Below are 10616 nucleotides of genomic sequence, written 5' to 3'. Positions count from 1 at the left end.
TTGCAGGAACTGGGCCACCACCCACTTTTTGGTCTTTGATAGTTGGCCTCGAAACTGACAAGGTGCTGATGAGTGTATCACTTAACACATGCTAATATATTATGATGAACATATGATGAGGCTCAAGGTCCGCTGAAAGTGATATATTCTGCCAACCAGAACCTGGTTGGTTCTAACCAGTTTTCAGCACATACTCAATGGCTATGTCATTCTTTGAAAGGTTAGGCCATGCCCCCTTCCTTGCTGTTTCATTTACATACTGGTTTCAGCTTGCCAACACCTGTAATAATTTAGTATTATTCTTTGAAAATATTATCATTTTAAGTATAAGGGAATGTTTATATATATATAAATAAATATGTATATATATAATCACTCAGTTTGCAACTTTACATTTATCTTTGTGTAAAAGATCCAGATACACATACAAATGGCATTTGACTTTTAATACTGATATCCATGAATAATATTAGATTATTAATCACCCTCTTATGCCACTGGGACTATCAGATACAATAACCCTTGAAGTTATAAAAAGAAGAGTGTCACCTTTTTATTGGGGAAGGACATGGCAACCCACTCCAGTGTTCTTGCCTGGAGAATCCCAGGGACGGCGGAGCCTGGTGGGCTGCCATCTATGGGGTCGCACAGAGTCGGACACGACTGAAGCGACTTAGCAGCAGCAGCAGCAGTCACCTATTTAGAGCACAAAAACTAAATTCTTAAAATGCCATGCCAAATCAATGTTTCTTTTAACAGAACCTACTTAAAAAAAAAAGCTCACAAATTTATTCCCACTTTATAAAACAGTCACTGCTTATCTGTAAAAAATGACATCTCTTTATACAACACTTAAAGAAAAGGCTGAATGCAATCTATGCTGTGTTCCCTTTTTGGAAAGTTATGTTTTAAAAACTGTAGATCTAAATTTTCTAATGGTGTAGGAAGTGCCAACTATCTTTAGTCAGAAATAGATGCCAGTAACGTCATCTCAAAACAATTCCATGAAGTGTAAACAAAAAAGCTGCATTTATTTCCTGCTGTGGGTGCTGCACAATTTTGTGCCGTTCTGTGAGCAGCCCTTTGCTCTGTTAATAGGAGCCCCACCTGTTAGGTGGAGTGGTTTCTGTTTTGTATCTCTAACCCTTAATGATTCATAATGACTCGACGATTCTTTACGTCTAGCTGTTTAATATGCCTCAAGTCAGATTTGCTTAGCAAATTCGAACAGTGGCACACAGTGACCTTTCCTTTGTCACCTTTCTGAAAGGTAGCCAATTATCAGAAACTACGTGGTACTGGGTACTCTTGAACACTGTTAGGAAATCTTAGCTGCTACCATGAGGAAAAGAAAGAGTGATAGAAGTGATAATTCCTAATTTTATGTCAAGATGGAGACTAAGAGAAATTGAAAAGTAGAGGTTGGAATTCTGTTCCACAGTCATCTTTTCTCATGTGTATTTTTAATCTTTCCCTTTTCCCTGTGCTGCATGGCAACCCACTCCAGTCTTTTTGCCTGGAGAATCCCATGGACAGAGGAACCTGGCAGGCTACAGTCCATGGGGTTGCAGAGTTGGACATGACTGAAGCGACTCAGCATGAATGTATGCTGCCAATAATGCCATTACATTTCTTTCTTTAAAAAAGATTATTTCTTTCTTTATTTTTGACTGTGCTTCATCGCTTTGCATAGGCTTTCTCTAGTTGCTGTGAGTGGTGGCTGCTCCTCGTTGCAGTGCGTGAGCTTCGCGTTGCAGTGGCTTCCCTTGCTATGGAGCTAAATAGTTGCGGCTTGTCGGCTGTAGAGCACAGCTCAGTAGCCGTGGCACATGGTCTTAGTTGCTCCTTGGCATGCAGAGTCTCCTTGGTTTAGAGATCTAGCTTGTGCCCTTATGTTGGCAGGCAGATGCTTACCCGCTGCACCACCAGGGAAGTCCTCTGCCACTGCACTTTTTAACAAAGCACCAATATTTAATGAAAAATTGCAGTAACTTGCTAAATCTGTTGTAGCCCAGGTGTTGCAGGAAGGGGGACCCCTTCCAGGGCCTGAAAGTGGGCTCTTAGCTAACACTCAGAAATGAATTGTCTGAGGAGACACATGTGCTGACAAGGCAAGAGATTTTATTGGGAAAGGGCACCCGGGTGGAGAGCAGTAGGGTAAGGGAACCCAGGAGAAGAGCTCTCCCACGTGGCTTGCAGTCTTGGGTTTTATGGTGATGGGATTAGTTTCCGGGTTGTCTCTGACCAATGATTCTGACTCAGAGCCCTCCCTGGTGGTGCACGCATTGCTCAGCCAAGATGGATGCCAGCGAGGAGGATTCTGGGAGGGGGTTGGACACGTGGTGTCTCCTTTTGACCTTTCCTGAACTCTTCCCATAGTGGGTGGTTATTAGTTCCGTGTTCCTTACCAGGACCTCCTGTCGTAAAACGACTCCCGCAGTGGTTACTCTGGTGCCTGGCCAGAGTGGGCAGTTTCAGTCAGTGTGCTTCCCCTGACACAAGGGTCTGCCTCCCAGGTCATGGTTCATCTTCAGCTGCTCCATGTAGGACAGCTGCTCCTCTGTTACTGAACACAAGTTCATGTGCCTGATGCAAGTGATGTTACCGAGTCCAAGCTTGCTCTGCTCACTGCACAACAGGCCAATAAATCATGAGGTGAAGTGTTGAGGCAAGAAATACAACTGTATTTGAGAAGCTGGCAGACCGAGCAGGGGGAGGACTAGTGTTCCCCCAGAAACCATTTTATTGGGGTCTGGATGCCAGTTTCTTTTACAGAACAGAAAGGAAGACAAGATGAGAATGTGAAGTAAAATGACATTTAATATTATAAAACATCTCCTGATTTGACCAGCATCAGGGAGGGGATGTGTTTATTTTTTTCTGTAGCTGTTTCACGGATGGGCAGGGTCAGATTGTCTCTCTGAGATAAACAAAGTCACTTTAGTTTAACGTTCAGACAGAGGGGCACATTTCCTGGGGCAGGCCATCATGTGTGATTGTAATAACAAAAGCAATGAGAAAAAACTCAAGAGAAACAGATCCAACACAGAGTCAGATTTTGCTTTTCCCTGTTACGGTGAAGCCAAATATACTGAAACGTCAGAGTCTGGAGCAGAGAAAGGTTTATGGCAGTGTCAAGAAAGGAGAAAGGGTGGCTTGTGCTTGAAAATCTTGAAGTCCCTGATGGTTTGGGAGAAGGTTTTCTTATAGGCAAATTTTGGGGTAAGGGCTGCAGGGTGTGTGACTTTCTTCTGATTGGTTGATGGTGAGGTATTGAGAAGTTACTGTCCTCCACCTTGGTAGAGACCTTTGTTTCTGCAGAAGAACTCAAAGATACTGTTATGTGTATTCTTCAGGAGGAATCAGGACCCTGCCCCGAGGCTGTACTATTATTTATTGACTGCTCCTCCTTTGTTTCTGTATTTCTTCTCTTCCCTGATTAGCAACTGTTTGAATCTGCCCTCTGGAACTCAGGGAAGGTCAAGGAGGCTGCATGAAACCTATTGCCTACCAATAGGAACAGTGGACACAGAGAGGACTTGCACCCAGGAGGGCCCCGCAGGGTCGTGCTGTGTCGCCTCCGTAAGACCTGTCCTGTCCCCGCCCTCCCCCAGGTACGGCTCCGGTTCATGGTGCTTCCTCACCTAGATCCCTGGCCCACCACCCGCCTTGAAACAATGCTCCTGTTGCTACAGTGGCCTCATGGACAGGTGACTTATTCCATGAGCATTTTTTGAGTTCCTGTTATGTGCCAGGCACATATGTCTCGTGCTGGGGACACAATGGAAAAAAAAAACCCAACAAGCCCCAAACCCCTGCTTCGTGGATCCTGCACTCTAGCAGAGGATACAGACAAGACGCAAAGCATTAGTTAAGGGAGACCTGCTATGAAGAACGTAAGGTAAGGAGGGAGCACAGCTCTACACAGTCAGCAAAAACAATATCTGGAAGTGACTGTGGCTCAGATGATGAACTCCTTATTGCCAAATTCAGACTTAAGTTGAGGAAAGCAGGAAAAACCGCTAGACCATTCAGTCAGTTTAGTCACTCAGTCGTGTCTGACTCTTTGCCACCCCATGGACTGCAGCACGCCAGGCTTCCCTGTCCATCATCAACTCCTGGAGTTGACTCATACTCATGTCCATTGAGTTGGTGATGCCCTCCAGCCATCTCATCCTGCCATCCCCTTCTCCTCCTGCCTTCAGTCTTTCCCAGCATCAGGGTCTTTTGCAGTGAGTCAGTTCTTTGCATCAGGTGGCCAAAGTATTGGAGTTCCAGCTTCAGCATCAGTCCCTCCAATGAATACCCAGGACTGATCTCCTTTAGGATGGACTGGTTGGATCTCCTTGCAGTCCAAGGGACTCTCAAGAGTCTTCTCCAACACTACAGTTCAAAAGCATCAATTCTTCGGCACTCAACTTTCTCTATGGTCCCACTCTCACGTCCATACATGACCACTGGAAAAACCATAGCTTTGACTAGATGGACCTTTGTTGGCAAAGTAATGTCTCTGCTTTTGAATATGCTGTCTAAGTTGGTTATAACTTTTCTTCCAGGGAGTAAGCATCTTTTAATTTTGTGAATGCAGTCACCATCTGCAGTGATTATGGAGCCCCCAAAGTCTGTCACTGTTTCCACTGTTCCCCATCTATTTGCCATGAAGTGATGGGACCAGATGCCATGATCTTAGTTTTCTGAATGTTGAGCTTTAGGCCAACTTTTTCATTCTCCTCTTTCACTTTCATCAAGAGGCTCTTTAGTTCCTCTTCACTTTTTGCCATAAGGGTGGTGTCATCTGCATATCTGAGGTTATTGATATTTCTCCCGGCAATCTTGATTCCAGCTTCTGTTTCTTCCAGTCCAGTGTTTCTCATGATGTACTCTGCATATAAGTTAAATAAGCAGGGTGACAATATACAGCCTTGACGTACTCCTTTCCCTATTTGGAACCACTCTGTTGTTTCATGTCCAGTTCTAACCATTGCTTCCTGACCTGCATACAGATTTCTCAAGAGGCAGGTGAGGTGGTCTGATATTCCTATCTCTTTAAGAATTTTCCAGTTTGTTGTGATCCACATAGTCAAAGGCTTTGGCATAGTCAATAAAGCAAAAGTAGATATTTTTCTGGAGCTCTCTTTTTCAGTGATCCAACAGATGTTGGCAATTTGATCTCTGGTTCCTTTGCCTTTTCTAAATCCAGCTTGAACATCTGGAAGTTCATGGTTCATGTACAGTTGAAAGGCCATTCAGGTATCACCTAATTCAATCCCTTATGATTATACAGTGGGATAGATTGAAGAGATTAGATCTGATAGACTAAGTGTCTGAAGAAACATGGACAGAGGTCTGTAATGAGGTAGAAATTGCTAGGCTTTCAGTGTAGGACTCTGAGACCTCAGTCTTGTTTTCAATAAACATCTCACACCATTAACCTAAAGCTATACCCCTTGTCCTGAATTCCTGGAATGTGTCCTTTGTCTGATAAATTATCATCACTCAGATCCAGGGAAAGGCTGTAATTAACTTCTGTTCCATATGCCTGAGGGAAAAACAACTGATGATCACTAATCTTTAACCCATACATCTGTTCCATTGTAAAATGGCCAGGGGGCATTTATTCAATCGAGAGAAGCCATAAAGATATTAAATTGACCTTTAAACTGATTGGTTAAAAATGACCTATTTTAATGAAAGGAGCCAACCAAAAATGTACAGATTAATAGTGGTAAAGATATAAACAGTTGCAAGTCCCACCTTTGGGGGACTCTTTACCCCATCTCAGTGTCTATGCTGAGAGTTTTGTGCTTGCCTTCTCTTTAATAAATCCTATTTGCTTGTTACGTTGAGTGTTTGTGTGTTCTTAAAGTTCATCCTTCAGCTTCGTGAACAAGAACTTGGATTCCCGTTTCATCAACACTGTACAAGAGGTGGTGATCAAAACCATCCCCCAAGAAAGAGAATTGCAAAAAGGCAAAATGATTGACTGAAGAGGCCTTCCAAATAGCTGAGAAAAGAAGAGAAACTAAAGGCAAAGGAGAAAAGGAAAGATATACCCGTCTGAATGCAAAGTACCAAAGAGTAGCAAGGAGAGATAAGAAAACCTGCTTAAGTGAATAATGCAAAGAAATAGAGGAAAATAATAGAATGGGAAAAACTAGAATCTCTTCAAGAAAATTAGAGATACCAAGGGAACATTTCGTGCAAAGATGGGCACAATAAAGGACAGAAACAGTATGGACCTAACAGAAGCAGAAGCTATTACGAAGTAAGATTACACAGAACTATACAAAAAAAGTCTAGATCAACCGGACCCCCATGATGATATGGTTACTCACCTAGAGCCAGACAGTCTAGAGTGAAGTCAAGTGGGCCTTAGGAAGCATTTTAGAAGTGATGGACCCAGAGAGATGTTGTGGGGAGGGAGGTGGGAGGGGGGTTCATGTTTGGGAACGCATGTAAGAATTAAAGATTTTAAAATTAAAAAAAAAAATAAATAAAGCTTAAGAGACATTAAAAAAAAAAAAAAAAAAGAAGTGATGGAAGTCCAGATGAGCTATTGCTAATCCTAAAAGATGACTCTGTTAAAATGCTGCAGTCAATATGCCAGCAAATTTGGAACACTCAGCAATGGCCACGGGACTGGAAAAGGTCAGTTTCATTCCAATTCCAAAGAAAGGCAATGCCAAAGAATGTTCAAACTACTGCACAATTGCACTCATTTCACATGCTAGCAAGGTAATGCTCAAAATCCTTCAAGCTAGGCTTCAGCAGTATGTGAGCTGGGGAAAATCCAGATCTACAAGGTGGGTTTAGAAAAGACAGAGGAACCAGAGATCAAATTGCCAACATCCATCCATAGAAAAAGCAAGGGAATGCCAGAAAAACATCTGCTTCATTGACTATGCTAAAGCCTTTGTCTGTATGGATCACAACAAATTGTGGAAAATTCTTAAAGAGATGGGACTACAGAACTACCTTACCTGCCAGTTGAGAAACCTGTATGCAGGTCAAGAAATAACAGAACTGACATGGAACAAGAAACGTTCAAAATTGGGAAAGGAGCACATCAAGACTGTATATTGTCACCTTGCTTATTTAACTTACATGCAGAGTACATCCTGAGATGCTGGGCTGGATGAAGCACAAGCTGGAATCAAGATTGCAGGGAGAAATACCAGTAACCTCAGATATGCAGATGACATCATCCTAATGGCAGAAAGCAAAGAGGAACTACAGAGCCTCTTGATGAAAGTGAAAGAGGAGAGTGAAAAAGCTGGTTTAAAGCTCATCATTTAAAAAATGAAGATCATGGCATCTGGTCCCATCACTTCTTGGCAAATGGATGGGGGGAAAAAATGGAAACAGTGTCAGATTTTATTTTCTTGGGCTCCAAAATCACTTTGGATGGTGACTGCAGTGATGAAATTAAAAGATGCTTACTCTTTGGAAGAAAAACTATGACAAACCTAGACAGCATATTAAAAAGCAGAGACATCCCTTTGCTAACAAAGATCTGTACAGTCAAAACTATGGTTTTTCTACTAATCATGTATCGATGTGAGAGTTGGGCTATATAGAAGGCTGAGTGCTGAAGAATTAATGCTTTTGAACTGCCTTTTGAGAGTCCCTTAGACTGCAAGGAGATCAAATCAGTAAATACTGAAGGAAATCAACCCTGAATATTCACTGGAAGGACTGATGCTGATGCTGAATCTCCATCTTTGACCACCTGATGCAAAGAGCCAACTCATTGGAAAAGACTCTGTTGCTGGGAAAGATTGAGGGCTGGAGGAGAAGGAGGTGACAGAAGATGAGATAGTTGGATGGCATCACTGACTCAATGGACATGAATTTGAGCAAGCTCTGGGAGACAGTGAAGGACAGGGAAGCCTGGCGTGCTGCCGTCCATGGGGTCACAAAGAGTCAGACACGACTAAAAGGCTGAACAGCAACCACAGATTCCTGGGCTCCATCTGTGAGTTTCTCACCTCAGAATTTATACTTCTGGCAAGTTCATTGGTGTTGCTGATGCTGCTGATCTGGGAACCGTACTTTGAGAATCATTGATCTAAAAGAACACCTCAGGGGGCATCAGCACAGACATCCAGCTGGGCGTTTGCGTGTCATATTTGTCCCCGTTGAGGTCTCCACTGATAGGACTGCAGGAGGACCTGCAAGATTCGTATGGTGGAATCAGCCCTTGGTATTGATAGAGGTTTCCCCTGCGTCTGAAAGTAGTAGTTGTTGTTCAGTCACTCAGTCATGTCTGACTCTTTGCGACCCCATGGACTGCAGCACACCAGGCCTCCCTGTCCTTCACTGTCTCCCGGAGTTGCTCAAATTCATGTCCATTGAATCAGGATGCCATCCAGCCATCTCATCCTCTGTCAGCCCCTTCTCCTCCTGCCCTCAATCTTTTCCAGCATCAGGGTCTTTTCTGGTGAGTCAGCTCTTTGCATCCGGTGGCCAAAGTGTTGGGAGCTTCAGCTTCAGCATCAGTCCTTCCAATGAATATTCAGGGCTGATTTCCTTTAGGATTTAGGATTGGCTGGTTGGATCTCCTTGCAGTCCAAGGGACTCTTAAGAGTCTTTTCCAGCAGCACAGTTCAAGAGCATCCATTCTTCAGTGCTCAGCCTTCTTTATGGTGCAACACTTACATCTGTGAAAAGTAGAGCACACGTATTATGGCATAAAGTAAAGAGTATCCCCAGTTTTCAGTTAGTTCCAGTTGAGATACAGACTCACAGGCTTAGATTTGGCAACCCTTATGGTTGCCATTGGAGAAGGATGGGCGGAAGGGATAGTTACAGAGTTTGGGATGGACATGTGTACACTGCTGTACTTAAAATGGATAACCAACAAGGACTTACTGTATAGAACAAAGAACTCTGCTCAACGTTATGAGACAGCCTGGTTGAGTGGGTGGGGTGGGCAAGTTTAGGGGAGAATGGACACGTGTATGTATTGCTGAGTCCCTTTGCTGTCCACCTGAAACTATTAAATATTGTTAATTGGTTATACTCTAATAGAAAATAAAAAGTTAAAATAATAGTTCCAGTGAGATCACTTTGCTTTTACAAAAGTCCTACATTAGTGCATTAATATGGCAATAACTTTTTTTCATGAGAGTGAAGATTCTCTTCAGACGTCTCCGAGTGGTTGAACACAGGGACTTAGGTGGGTATTTCATGAAAGCACAATAGTGTAATGCGAACTTCCAGAAACGGAGAGATAACCTGTGATCTCGTCTCCTTGGCTTTCCTTATGCTTCACTTCTTCCCGTTCCGGGTATTTGCCACTTTGTCCATTGTTGATTCTCCCTAGCCACTCTCCCCTGAAGTAGAGTGTTCTCCTCAAACTCCACAGTTTTTGCTCTTCTCACCTGAGTATTCTGATTTCCAAGAATTCACCCTCTTTCTTCATCGTCATCATCATCCTCATTGCTGGTATTTATTTCGGCTTACTGTGTTCTTACGTTCCTTGTAATGCACCGCACTTGATAGACATATCAGGATGTTGCTTTTGGAGGCAATGAGCAGAAAATCCAACTTTAAGAAAATAAGGAAGATGGCAGAGTGTAGGTGGACGTGGAGTCCATCTCTCTCCACAGATACATCAGGAAAACACCTTCAGACACAGAGGTGCATGTAGAACTCCTGTCTGAGAGCAGACAGGAGTGCCTGACCAGTGGAAAAGAACGTATAGAACCACGCAAAACTCGATAGGACGAAGGAGCCAGGGGGAAAGACAGGAGTGTTAGTGGGACCGGACTTGTCCCTGAGGGTGGGGGAACGGAAGCAGGGGTCCCATCCCCACATTGGGGCAATTGTCTTGAGTCAGAGGAGAAACACTCAAGGTTGAGAGTGAAACAGCTGATCTGTGGTGTCCTAAATGGAGTGAGATACAGAGAGTCCTTGCCACAGCCATACAGACCCTGGGCAGGGACACAGGTCCTGTGGAAGGTGCAGTGGCTGGGAGCTGGCGTTTGGGGATTGTGGAGCAATCCCAGGATGAGCGCTGCTGTTGACTGTGGAGAGATGGATCGAGGGGATGTGAGGGAGGAGACTGTGGTGGGAAATGCCTGTGGAGGGAAGCCAGGGAGCCGTGGAAGCAAGGCAATATTGCTGAGTCACGCGTAGGGGGTGGAGCCATCACCATAGCCTCTCTCTCCCCAGAGGCCAGCACGGGCAGCTGAACAATAGAGAGGCTGGGCCATCAATCGCTGGATGCAGTGAACTGCAGAGTAGGACCCCACACAGGGTGCCTCTTTAGTGCCTGATGCACTGATCTATAGAGTAGGACCCCAGCCAGGGGGCCCCCTCTGTGTGCCTGCTGCACCGAACAACAGAGAAGGACCCCAGGCAAGGGAGCCCTCTAAGTGCCTGAATGGGTGGAGCTGCAGAGAAAGGGTGGCCAAAGAGACCTCCTGATCCCCAGATACAAGAGGCTCGAAAAAGACTCTGATAGGGCCATAACTCCTGGGGCGGAGGCAGTGCGTGTCCCTGCACAACCTGGCACCCCAGGGTCCCAGCAAGCCAAGCAGCTGCGCCACCTCCACACTCAGGCCTCACTGGGGCAGAGCTGCCACAGACAAAAAATGTCTTACGTCTACACG

The sequence above is a fragment of the Capra hircus genome, chromosome 19 (assembly GCF_001704415.2).
Source record: "Capra hircus breed San Clemente chromosome 19, ASM170441v1, whole genome shotgun sequence".
Lineage (NCBI taxonomy): Eukaryota > Metazoa > Chordata > Mammalia > Artiodactyla > Bovidae > Capra > Capra hircus.
This window is presented reverse-complemented; position numbering follows the sequence as displayed.